The 10,728-nt window shown below is 58.0% G+C and overlaps 1 protein-coding gene across 4 annotated transcripts in view; it reads left to right on the top strand.

The window, feature by feature from the left end:
- The first annotated feature begins 4,542 nt into the window (after positions 1-4,542).
- Positions 4,543-10,728, top strand: part of PDGFRA (platelet derived growth factor receptor alpha) — a 41,689-nt gene continuing 35,503 nt past the window's right edge. The window contains exons 1-2 of one of the 4 annotated variants that reach the window (XM_044268123.1): positions 4,543-4,739; positions 5,815-5,938. The gene's annotated coding sequence lies outside the window, so the exon portion shown is untranslated. Of the gene's footprint in view, positions 4,740-5,814; positions 5,939-7,364; positions 7,606-8,577; positions 8,664-10,728 lie in introns of those variants that run through there. The other 3 variants (XM_044268122.1, XM_044268124.1, XM_044268125.1) reach the window with 3 other exon arrangements.

Genomic DNA, 10,728 nt, shown 5'->3' with positions numbered 1-10,728 from the left:
TCGGAACCATGACCTGTCTTGACCAGATGACACCATACCTGGAGTGGGGACCGCGGTAGGCACATTGAGGCACTGCTCTATGCAAATTGCTTAACTCCTCTGACTTTGTTTGCTCATGGGGGGTAATCATGCACAAGCCACAGGGTTGCCTTGGGGATTAAATAATACCCTGATTAAATAATGGGGCCCATTTTTAAACATAGGTACTATACTTAATGTAATTGTAGGACGCAGGTCCCAGTGGCTTTCCGCTTCACAACGCCTCTGCTGGATTTTTTTTTTTTTTTTTTTTAAACATCACAGAGCCTTGCTGTACTCCTGGGACTTGCAGAGGACAAGGCCCTTTCTTCAGTCAGGCTGACCTAAGCGCAGCCAGCCCTCCCAGCCCTCCCCGAGCCACAGCTGTGTGTTGGAAAGCTGGCCGCTCAGGCCCGTAATAAGGAGCAGACCTCCCAACAATTCGTTCCCTCTCCCTCCCCTCTTTTACTTTTTCAAATTAAAAGTAACTAAAAGTTAAATCCAAAAAGAAGGAAATGGGGGGATGGGAAGCCCCCAAGTGCCCTGAGATGGAGGAAGTGGGGCTCTCTCCCTAGGAAAAGGGTGCTCTAAAATCCAGATCTAGAAGGGGTTCAGTCCTATCGCGCCTTTCTCAACTCGGAAGTGTGTAGGCCCACCTGGCCAGGGCCGGGCCACAAAACAGACCTCGGGATCTCCCGACCTCTGGGCGATCTGTAAGCAGGCGGCACGGTTAGGGACCTTAGGAGCATTTGAAGCTGGTCGCCTGCCCACAGGGAACTGCTGTCTGCTTCTTCCTAGGCCCAAATCTCTGGACAGAAAGACCCAAGGAACCCAGAAGAGACGCTGCACCTTTAGCCAAACAGTAACCGCCAAGGGTGGGGGGAAGGGGGGCTGGACAGACAACTCCAACCCCCAAGTTACACAGGCTGGTCTGGACCCTCCTGGAGAGCTCTTCCTCTTTTTCAAAGTTGAGCCTCTCTGCATACTGAGCATTCAAAGAGGCTCAGAGCAAGCTTCCAAGCCTCCGCTGGCCAGGGCAGACCCAGGAGGCAAGGGAGGAGTCCTCGCCGCCCTCCCTCCCTCTCCCCGCGGGGACCCCACATCTGTGCGCCACATCCACACGCCTCGTCGGAGCCTTCCCTAGGAAGGTCCCTTTGCGGGGCCCAGGGAGGCGGCTCTTCCAGGCGCAGGCAAGTAGCGAAGGGGTGGAGGGAGGAAGGGGTGGTTAGCGCCGCTTTGGCGGTTTGCATTTTCAAATTGCAAACCTAGAAATGCGGCCCATTCCATCAATCTCATTTTGGGGAGGGGGATCACAAGTTTTTTAAACTGTGATTTGCACAACGAACGGTTTGGAGAACTGCTACAACCCAAGTCTTCTAAAGCAAAAGGACCTTCTGAATTCTCGAAGGAAGCCAGAATTGGGGGTGGAGCCGTAGAGCAGGGGAGTAGAGAGAAGAAACAAAACCCCAGCTCAGCAGGGAACGCCCACGAGAGCCAAAGGTGCGCCCAGAGCTGCGGCCGGGGTTACGGAGGAGTGGGGGGCCGCAGGCTCGAGCCCGGGAGCAGGGCGGGGGAGATTTTGTTTTGCTTTCAGGGACTATTTTGTTTTGGTTGTGCGAAGTCCGTAAGGCCCTCTTTTTGATGGTTGGCTCTACACGTCTCTTTTCTACCCTTGCACCCAATGTCGTGTCGCCTCAGGGCCTGGACGAGCGAGGCCACGCCAGAACGGCCGTGCGCCCTGCGACTTTCCCCAACTTCTCGGTCCAGCTCCACTCTGGAGTTAGGCCTCCTTCCCAGAGGGCCGCAGCGCCCCCCCCCACTCGCGGTTTGGTGAGAAAAGACTCATTTTTAACCTCGTGATGATTCCTCAAGGGAAAAAAAACACAAGAGGTTAAAAATAAAAACCCGGTTTGGGCTGGGACCTTCGCACAGCTGCCCACGTCGGCGAAAGTCACCCCTCGGCGCGCACCGGGTGGCCTAGTCCCCCGCGGTGCCAGGGGCCGGAGCCCGGGGACAGGAGAAAGGACCTCGCAGTCCGCCTTGGCCAGCGGCACTTCTTGCCCGCGGCGGCTCCAGGACCACCCAGGACCCCGGGCGCCCAGGGAGCAATCTGGAAAGATCTTAGAACAACAAGGGAAGAGAGCGGCTCGCCTCCCCCGCTTCCATTCTTCCCCCCCGCCCCGCCGCCTCCCGGGCTGACTACGCGGCAGACCAGTCCTGTCCCGAAGGCTCGGACCCGCGGCGGAGGGAAAACCGCAAGATTCAAACCTGCCTATGAGCCGTGGGAGGCGCGGGTGGGTGGTGGCTGCGGGGGCCGGGCTGGTTTTAAGGCACGAACCGCCTCTTTTCGAGGGCCTGCAGGCCCGAAGTTGCTCCCGACCACTGGGTTTATTTTGCTTTTGCCGGGGACGCAGATGTTGACCTCTCTCCATCTTCGCTCGGCCCAGACTCGCCGAAATCACCTCCCCCCGCCCCCCAACCATTTGCTTCCCTGCGCCACCCCCACCGGTGCGCTATCTCGGGAGTCAGCACCCCAGTCCTTTAAACCTTCTGGAATGTCACACATGGAAACCTTTAGCAAATGTTTGTTAATGATCATAACAAAGGCATCATTCAAATTAGGCAGGTAATTACTACCAGAAGGACAACTGGGTGCTCGCCGGCTCATCCATTCTCCATGCTTCAAACTCACGAGGAGTTACGACCCGAAGACGTCCCCGCCCAGCCTTCTTTTCGGGCCCCCTTTAAGCATCTCTGAAATGAGCTGTGAAGTTACCGTTTGTGGGCTGGGAGCCCAGGGTTCGGGAGACCCCGGCGCGACCGAGCAGTCAGTTCCCCAGGGCAAAGCGCGACCGGGCAGGCAGTTCTTCTGGGTAGGCTCCCTACCTTGCTTCCTACTTTTTAGGGTATTTGATACAAAAACTTAGATCTCAAGTTGTTTTTATTAATAGCCTGAAAGCCAGCACCCACCTTTTCCTATTATTCCGCACTATAATTTTTTTTGGGGGGGAGGGTCATGCCTCCCGGTTCATTATCTACAAACATTACGGTATCCTGTTAGCATTCCGAACAAGGGGCTGTTCATATATTTGCCTTCAATGATTTCCTGAAGGAACATGTGGAAGTAATAGTGAGCAATGCAGTCACCCGAACTGAAGATGCACGAGAGGCGGGCGCGCAGAAGAGCTGGGGGGAATGGGGCCCCTAGCCCAGCCCCAGGCGTCTTCTCGAGCCTGATACCCCAGGAACCCATCCCAGGGCAGCACAGGACCCCACACCTTTCTGTGACCCTCTCCTGCCGGCTCTTCTTGTCCACCCTCCTGAGGAAGGAGGTTGATGACTGTCCGACGTTCCAGGTTCAACCTGGACGTCGAAACCCTTCTGAGAGTGTGGAGGGGGGGGTGGGATGGAGGTAAAAAATGACCCCTTCCATCCAACAGGAGAACTCAAAATTAGAGAAGGCGGGGAAGGTGAATGCGCTCCCCTCCCCCTCCGTCCCTTGGAAGCCCAACTGCGCCTGGTCTGGTTCCTGGAGCGCGAGCGCCCCCTTTCCTTCGCGAGCAGAATAGTTCTCTCCTTGTACAGTCTCTTGCCTCGAGTTTGGGGATAGGATTTGGGGCCCCGCTCAACCCCAGGCATCGGTAAAGTCCATCCCTTGCGGCGGGAGGGAGCACGGGGAGGCGAACCTCCCCTAAACGAGGAGGTGGCAGATTTGTTGTGGACGATTCCTCAAACGCCCAACCCTGAGCCTTTTTGTGTGAGTGATAGAAGCCAGGGCAACCTCGCCCAGATTACCCCGAAAACAAAGACACGACAAGATAAGTGGCTCTGAGGGAGTAAAGGTCATTCTGTTGGCGAACGTTCCAAACCTACGCCAAAGACCCTCAGTTCTTTGTACCTTGTTTCAAACCCGTTTTCAAAGCAAAACAAAACAAAACCAAAAACAAAGACCATCATCTTCATATGGGACTCAAGAGTTTGCCTAATCACATTAAGGGATTAGCAACTACCCCGCACTTTACCTAACAGACCCCAAGTTGTAAAGACGCAACCGGTTGGAGACCTCTCCGGGCAGACCCCTGTCTAGCTGGGCTAAGAATTTCTACAGAAGGGACGTTCTCGACTCCAGATGTATACTATTCCTGGGCATTAAATGAAATTTCACAAGTTCTTTTTCTTTCTCTCAAAGAGCATGCAGAGCAATATAGCAGCGTAGGAAAATAGCTCCCTAAATCCGGAGGCGAACTCATTCTGGAAATGATGGGCAGTTTGTATTTTCACGAACCTCTTTCCCGGCAGAACATCAACACCTCCCCCTTCCACCACCCCCACCCCATCTGGTCTGCTCCCCGCCCCCCAGTTGTTGTCGAAGTCTGGGGTTTGGGACTGGACCCCCTGATTGCGTAAGAGCAAAAAGCGAAGGCGCGATCTGGCTGCGAGGAGATTCAGAGCGCACGGAGTTCGAGAGAAACTTTTATTTTGAAGAGGCCAAGGGGGGGGGAGCTTCATTTCCTGACAGCTATTTACTTAGAGCAAATGATTAGTTTTAGAAGGATGGACTATAACATTGAATCAATTACAAAACGCGGGTTTTGAGCCCATTACAGTTGGAGCTAGAGGGAGAAAAACAGAGGAGGGGACTCCAGGAGAGGACTGGAAACCGTGGACACTTTTAACTCCATATGTAGGATTTTCATTACGAATTGACATAGGAGGAGAAGGTAAGAAAGGAGAAAAACAAGATTTTTGTCTCTAAGAGAAGTTCCTTATCAGGCCCTTTGGGCTCGAAGAGAAGAAACTTGACTCAAACTTTGGGCGATGAGGAAAAAAAAGTTGAATTCCAGCTATGTGTCCTGAGAGTCATTTATGTTTAATAAACTTCACTAGGAGGAAAGATTACCGAGAGCTAGAAAGTCTAGGGATTAAAAAAAAAAAAAACACATTTTCCAGACCTATTTTTAAAAGCAGTGTTTTTCTAACAACTCTATAGCCTCCCAACGAAATTGTTTAGGCTTACATTTTTGAGGTTTCTTTTGGGGTTGGGGGTGGTATTCGTGTATACTGGGACGAGCACCAAGTAATGCTGGGAGTGGGGGCAGAGGTGTTTGCCCTCTTCTTGGCAGTAGGTCCTGGAAGGCGACAGGTTTTTAATGAGTATTTTCATTCCTCGCCCGCGGTTTGGCGGGACAGCGCTGCAGCGGGTGGTGTGGAGCGCGGCTGGAGGGCTGGGGGAGGCGGAGGGAGAAGAGCGCGGAGTGGGGCGCGGAAGGGGGTTGCGAGGAGGGGAGGCGTGAAGGGCTCGGCTGGAGAGGGCCGGACCTCGGGTGCCAGTCGGGGGCACATGGCGCCCGCCGAGGGCGCGTAATTACTGGACGGCGCAGAGCGCCGGGTGCGAGCCGGGGCCAGACACAGCACAACCGGGGCGGCTGCAAGACGAGCAGAGGGGGCGCGGACGGGGGCGAGGGTTTGGGGGGACTCCCCAGCCGTTTGCCGGATCAGTGAAGTGTGAGGGAGAGCGGGCGCCAGTCCCGCAGTGCGCTGGGGTTGCGCGCCCGAGTGCGGGGGCGCAGGCGGCGCGGGCGGGCAGGCGGTCTGGAATAATGACAAACACATTTGGCCCCGAGTGAAGAAGTCGTCGTCGCCTCGCATTCCAGCAAGTGGGTTTGAGGAATTTCGTACTGCGCTCCAAGGGGCCCTCATTGTGCGCTGTGGTCCCCACCCCCACTCGTCTCCGCGCGAGTCGTCTCCCCTTTCCTCGGTGGAATCTTTTTTTTTTTAATTTTTTTATTTGCAAAGTCCGGGGTTCTACTGCTGCCCAGTCCCGGTCACAGGAAGGAAAGGAGGAGGATCGCCAGAAAAGTGCAGAACTTTTTTTAGGGGAAGTTTGGGACGACTCGGAACGGGAAAACTTGGTTCCCAGGTAAGAGAAAGATGGTAGGCGAACTGGCCTCGTCACCTTCCTCCGGGCACCTGAGTTCAAGACCCGCCCCCCCCCTTTGCGTGTCCCTTTCCTCGCGTGGCACTCGCCGCCTGCACTCGCCCTGCGCTGCTTCAGCCTCTCCAGTGCCCCGATTTCGCTCTTTGCTCCGGCCTCCTTGCCTGCTTCGGAGCCCTCTCCTCGCACCCCTCCTTCCTCTTCCGTCTGTCCCCATGGAAGTCCGCTTTTATTTGTGATATTAACTTCTCCCGGTTGTGCCGGGGAAACGGGCGGCGTCGGTTTGGCTCGGAAACAACTGGGATCAGAAGTTCTGTTCGGAAAGGGTCGCAGCCAGCTCAGAGCCAGAGGGGCCCGAGTACGACTGCCCCGGGGTCCGGGAACCGGGCCGCCTGGCCAGGTGTTGCCAGTGCTGCCAGTCTCCTGGCCAAACGTCTCCGAGGGGAAGTAGTGCTGGACCGTCTGTCTGTTGTCTGTGCGTCTCGCCAGCAGCCGGAGCGCCCGTCCGTCTCTCTGCTTCCCTAGCCCTGCTAAGACCTCAGGATTGCGGAACGAGTGCTTGGAAGAACTTGCCACTCACTCCATCTGCCAGGGTGAGAGGCAAACCCGGCCTCGAGAGGGAGTGTGGATGGCCTTTATCAGGTCCGGACTGCCCCGAGCCCGGCCCAGCTGCCTGGAAAAGCCCCGGGCTGCGCCGTGTGGGAAATGGATTTTTGGCTCCGCAACCGAATTGCTCAACGTTTTGGGCCGACTCGTCTCGCCGCAGTCGCTCGCGACCAGAACTAGGCAGCTTTTTAGGGCAGGGAGATATCCAGGGCACACGGGCAGGACAGTCAGGCGCACAGCTCACGGGACCAGCACCCCTCAGCCCAGCGAGCGTCCGGGCTGCTGGAGGACAGAGAGAGTCACTGCGGGCTTGCCTCTTCAGCCGCAGCCCTGGTGGCTTCGTTTTTAACATCGCCCACCCTTCACCCGCCTCTGACCCACTCGGACCCTGGCGCTTCTGCTTTGCGTCCCTTCCTAGTTTTCTTTTCCTTTTGGTTTTCTCCTTCTTGGTTTCCCCCTTTACACTCTCCTATGATAAAAGGGCCCTTCCTCCGCTCCCCAATAGGCGAGAGCCCGTCCATCCCCGTTTTGACACCTTGGTCAGTCCCCGCTTCGAGTCTCTTACACAGTGGTGTTTTTGGTTTGACCCAAGTGTAGCTTGGGTGAGTCCCCACAGCGGGAGTGGAGGGTGGAGGGTGGGGGTGGGGGAGGGGCCGGGAAGGAGTGGGTAGCTGACCCTCGGGCAGTGCACCAGTTTTTAAGTGGATCGAGAGGAACTCGAAGCAGAACCGCGGCTCCCGGCCCCAGGTCGCTTTCTTCCTGGGGCGCGGACTGGGGAGGGGTGCAGGGGGAGGGGCAATGGGCCGGGCTTTCCTGCTGCAAACTCGTCTGGCGCCGAGGCGGGCCCGTTTTGTGCCTCCTGGGGACCGGCCGTGGGCGGCGCACAGCGCCTGGACGCGTCCTGCAGACGTGGTGGCCAGCGCCTTCGTGCAGACTCCAGCGGGTGGACTCCCTCTGGCCTCCGGGAGCTGCGACAGGGCTGCGTGTTGCTGATGGACGAGTGGCAGTTCCGGGGGAGAAGCTAAAGCCCGGTCGGTGACGGAAAGGTGCGGCTCTCGGCGTTCCTTGAGTCTTGCTTCGAGGGGTCCTTGAGCAGCCCCAGCCGTCGGGGTGCGAGGGGGTAGGTCCCGCGCGGGATGCAGGCTCCGGGCAAATTGCTTTTCTTTGCTGCGCCCTGGTCGGGCTCTGCCGCTGTATGTCTCATGGTGAAGTGGTTCTGCGGCGTTTCCTTTTGTTTAAAACGGAACAGAGAGTCGGGAATCTGTTGGAAAATAGGTTGGAGTAGCTAAACAGGACCTCGGGTTTGGGGCACTCCCCTCCCAGCCAACGGCAGTCCTCCCCTTCCCGGAGAGAGGGAAGCGAGGGGCGCGCGCGGGCGCGAGAGTGCACTGGGCAGCGGGGACAGAAGCGACCGGGGGGGGGGGTGTGTGGCAGGGGGAAGGTTCGATTCTTGAAAGACGAGGAGGGGTCCCAGTCTCGGCGCTGCGCGGCCTCCTCTGCCAGCGGCTGCCCGCGACCGTGCGGCTCTCGGGCCCATAGGAGGCGCTGGCGCGCGGCTGTAACCCTAAACCCCGGCCGATCTCCCTCCCACCCCTCCCGGCCCCCTCTCAGGTCTCCGCCGAAAACAATGCAAACGCCCAGCGTCGTGCTTCGGGCGCCGCGGCCTCCGCGGCTCTGAGGCCGGGAGTGCGGCCGGTCGGGACGTTCAGCTCCGACCGAGCGGGCGGTCGACACCACCGGCCCCGGAGTGACAGCGGCCGAGGGCGTGGAGGCGGCGGGAAGGGAAGCGGTCGGCGCGGGTTCGTGTGCAGCAGCGGGGCCGGAGGCGGGACCGTGCGGAACCTCCCCGGCGAAGGTGGTCGGGCCGCCGGGCCCGGAGGCGCTGTCGGGGACCCGGAGCGGGAGCGGCCGGTGGGCCGGGGAAGATTCGCGGGGCAGCTGCGCCCTCTAGTGGCCGTCCGGAGCGCGCGCCCGGCTCTTCTGTCTACGGCGCTCGGCGAGGCGGACCCGTCAGAGCGCGGCGCTGGGCTCGAGGGCCCCGGGCGGACCGACCCCGTGAGCTTCGTCGCGGCCCCACGGTCTCGGACAGACGCCGGCAGGCACGGTGCGTGTGGGTCGGGGGGCGCTCGGGGGGCGGCTTGCAGGGTTTGGGGATGCGCTGGGGGCGTCGTCGTGATTTGAGTGTGGGACCAGCGGAGGAGGGCGAAGGGGATGAGGTCCCGGGCGTTTTTGGGGGTAGCCGAGGACTTCATAGGACTCTCACAGGGTCTCCGGCGCGGGCGGTCCCTGGCTCTTTGGCGACCCAACGCTGTTGAGCCACGGGAACAGTCGTTTCCAGTCCGCCCGCGGTTTTCGGCTGCGCGGTCGTCGCGGCCCCCGCCGGGCGGGTGGTGTTTTTTTGCGAGGGGTAACAGTGGCCCGAGAACTGATCGGGCTGCCTGGCTAGGGTCACGGCGTCGCAGTCGCCACCCGGCGCGGGCCAGGTGGTTTCCCACTTGCGGGTGTGCGCCATCCCCGGGGTGGCGAGAGCGTGGGGGAAACAAAGCCCCGGATCCCCCGACCTCCTCTCGAGGGGCTTCTCCTGTCGAACCCTCGGAACCTGTGCGGGCCGGCGTGGCAGCGCCGTCTTCCGGGCTCCCGAGGCCCCGCGGCTCTAGCCGGCTCGCTCGCAGCGACGGTGCTGGTGGTGCCTGTCCCCCGCCTCCCCAAATTCTCCCAGGGCACCGAGGACAATGGAGCATTTTCGGCAACAGTTTGTCTCTTCCTGCTTCCATTCTCTGGGCTCTGGACTGCGGTCACCGTGACACCTAAAAGTACGATGGGAGAATGGAAGAGATTGGAAGTTGAGATTTGGGACATTTTAGCACAGAACTTCCAGCGGGTGTGTGTGTATGTCTCCACGGAGCCCGGGACGCGCGTCCTTGGACCAACACTGTCATCTGCTGGCCATACTTGAGAACTGCAGCGACCCTCTGGGAATGGGCTTCGCGGAGTCGAATCGAGTTGTGGCTTGAGGAAGATGCATTCCCTGCCTGGTAACCAGGTGGAAGGTGACGACGCGTTTCTTACCACAAGGCTGCAGAAATCACGGGGCTGATCGCATTTGTTTTGTGGGCTTTTGTGTAGTTTCTGCCTTAGTTTGTTCTTCGCATTTGTGTAGTGAGCAAGCTGCAGCCGTACCACGTCTGACTCTCAGAGCAGATCTGTCCAGAAGTTGGGTAGGTATTTGCATATCCCTTAATGAGTGCGGCGCGGGAGTCAGGAGCTTGGTGATCTTGGGTTCAGGTGCACTGTAAGCGACTACACCCAGCTTTGTCTGTCTCATTGAGTCATACCAGTTTGGCGACAATGAAGAGGAAGTCTCATTTCAGTCTTCGGTGCCTAGGTATCTGGTGCAGAAGAGCAGAAAGGTTTACGGGCTCCGATTGTCCCATAAAATGCTCCCGTGTGAAATACTCCAGCCACCACCCATCCCTGGAATGTCTGATGGAACACACGCAGGGAGATCAGAATGGCAAAACGCCACCTGGTGGGGTGCGGATCCTGGTAAACACACCCTCCCGTGAAGTTGTCACCGGTGTCGACCAGCATTTTGGGTTGCTGGGGCTAGAGCTACCAGACGGGCTAGAACGTTTGTCCAGGGATGAAGTGGGATATGTAATTTTCACAGTTAGAATTAACTTAGAGCTGAAATTAACCGAGCCTCGGAAATCTGAATCTTGAGGTTGTCAGTGGCTTTGGGGACCGTGAGAGAGTCTCCTGTGGCCTTTAATCATGCCAGGGTGGGGTGAAATTCAAGATTCAGCGGCTCCGCGGCGGGGTGCGTTGAGCCGTTGGCGATCCGGAGGCTAGCTCTTTGGATTTCTGAGAAGGCTAGCCTGCTCTCACTTCTCGAAATAGTGCCCAAGCTCTGTTTACTCTCTAGCTTAGCATGTTGTCTTTGGTTATTGAGTTGCTTTCCAAGGCTCTTCACTTGTGTTTGCAGAACAGGGGGTGGAAGCCCATTAAGGACAGTGGGTGCAAACGTTCTTTTTCTAATGTGATCATGTGTGCTGGTTCGAATTAAAACAGCCTGCCTTGATCGTCCAGCAGGCCTTCATCTAACCTGAGTTTAGATCCTCGTCTTCAGTATGTAGGTGATGAAGGGCAAGTTCAAAGGCCTCTGGGTC

This window comes from Neovison vison, chromosome 11 (assembly GCF_020171115.1).
Source record: "Neovison vison isolate M4711 chromosome 11, ASM_NN_V1, whole genome shotgun sequence".
Lineage (NCBI taxonomy): Eukaryota > Metazoa > Chordata > Mammalia > Carnivora > Mustelidae > Neogale > Neogale vison.
This window is presented reverse-complemented; position numbering and strand designations above follow the sequence as displayed.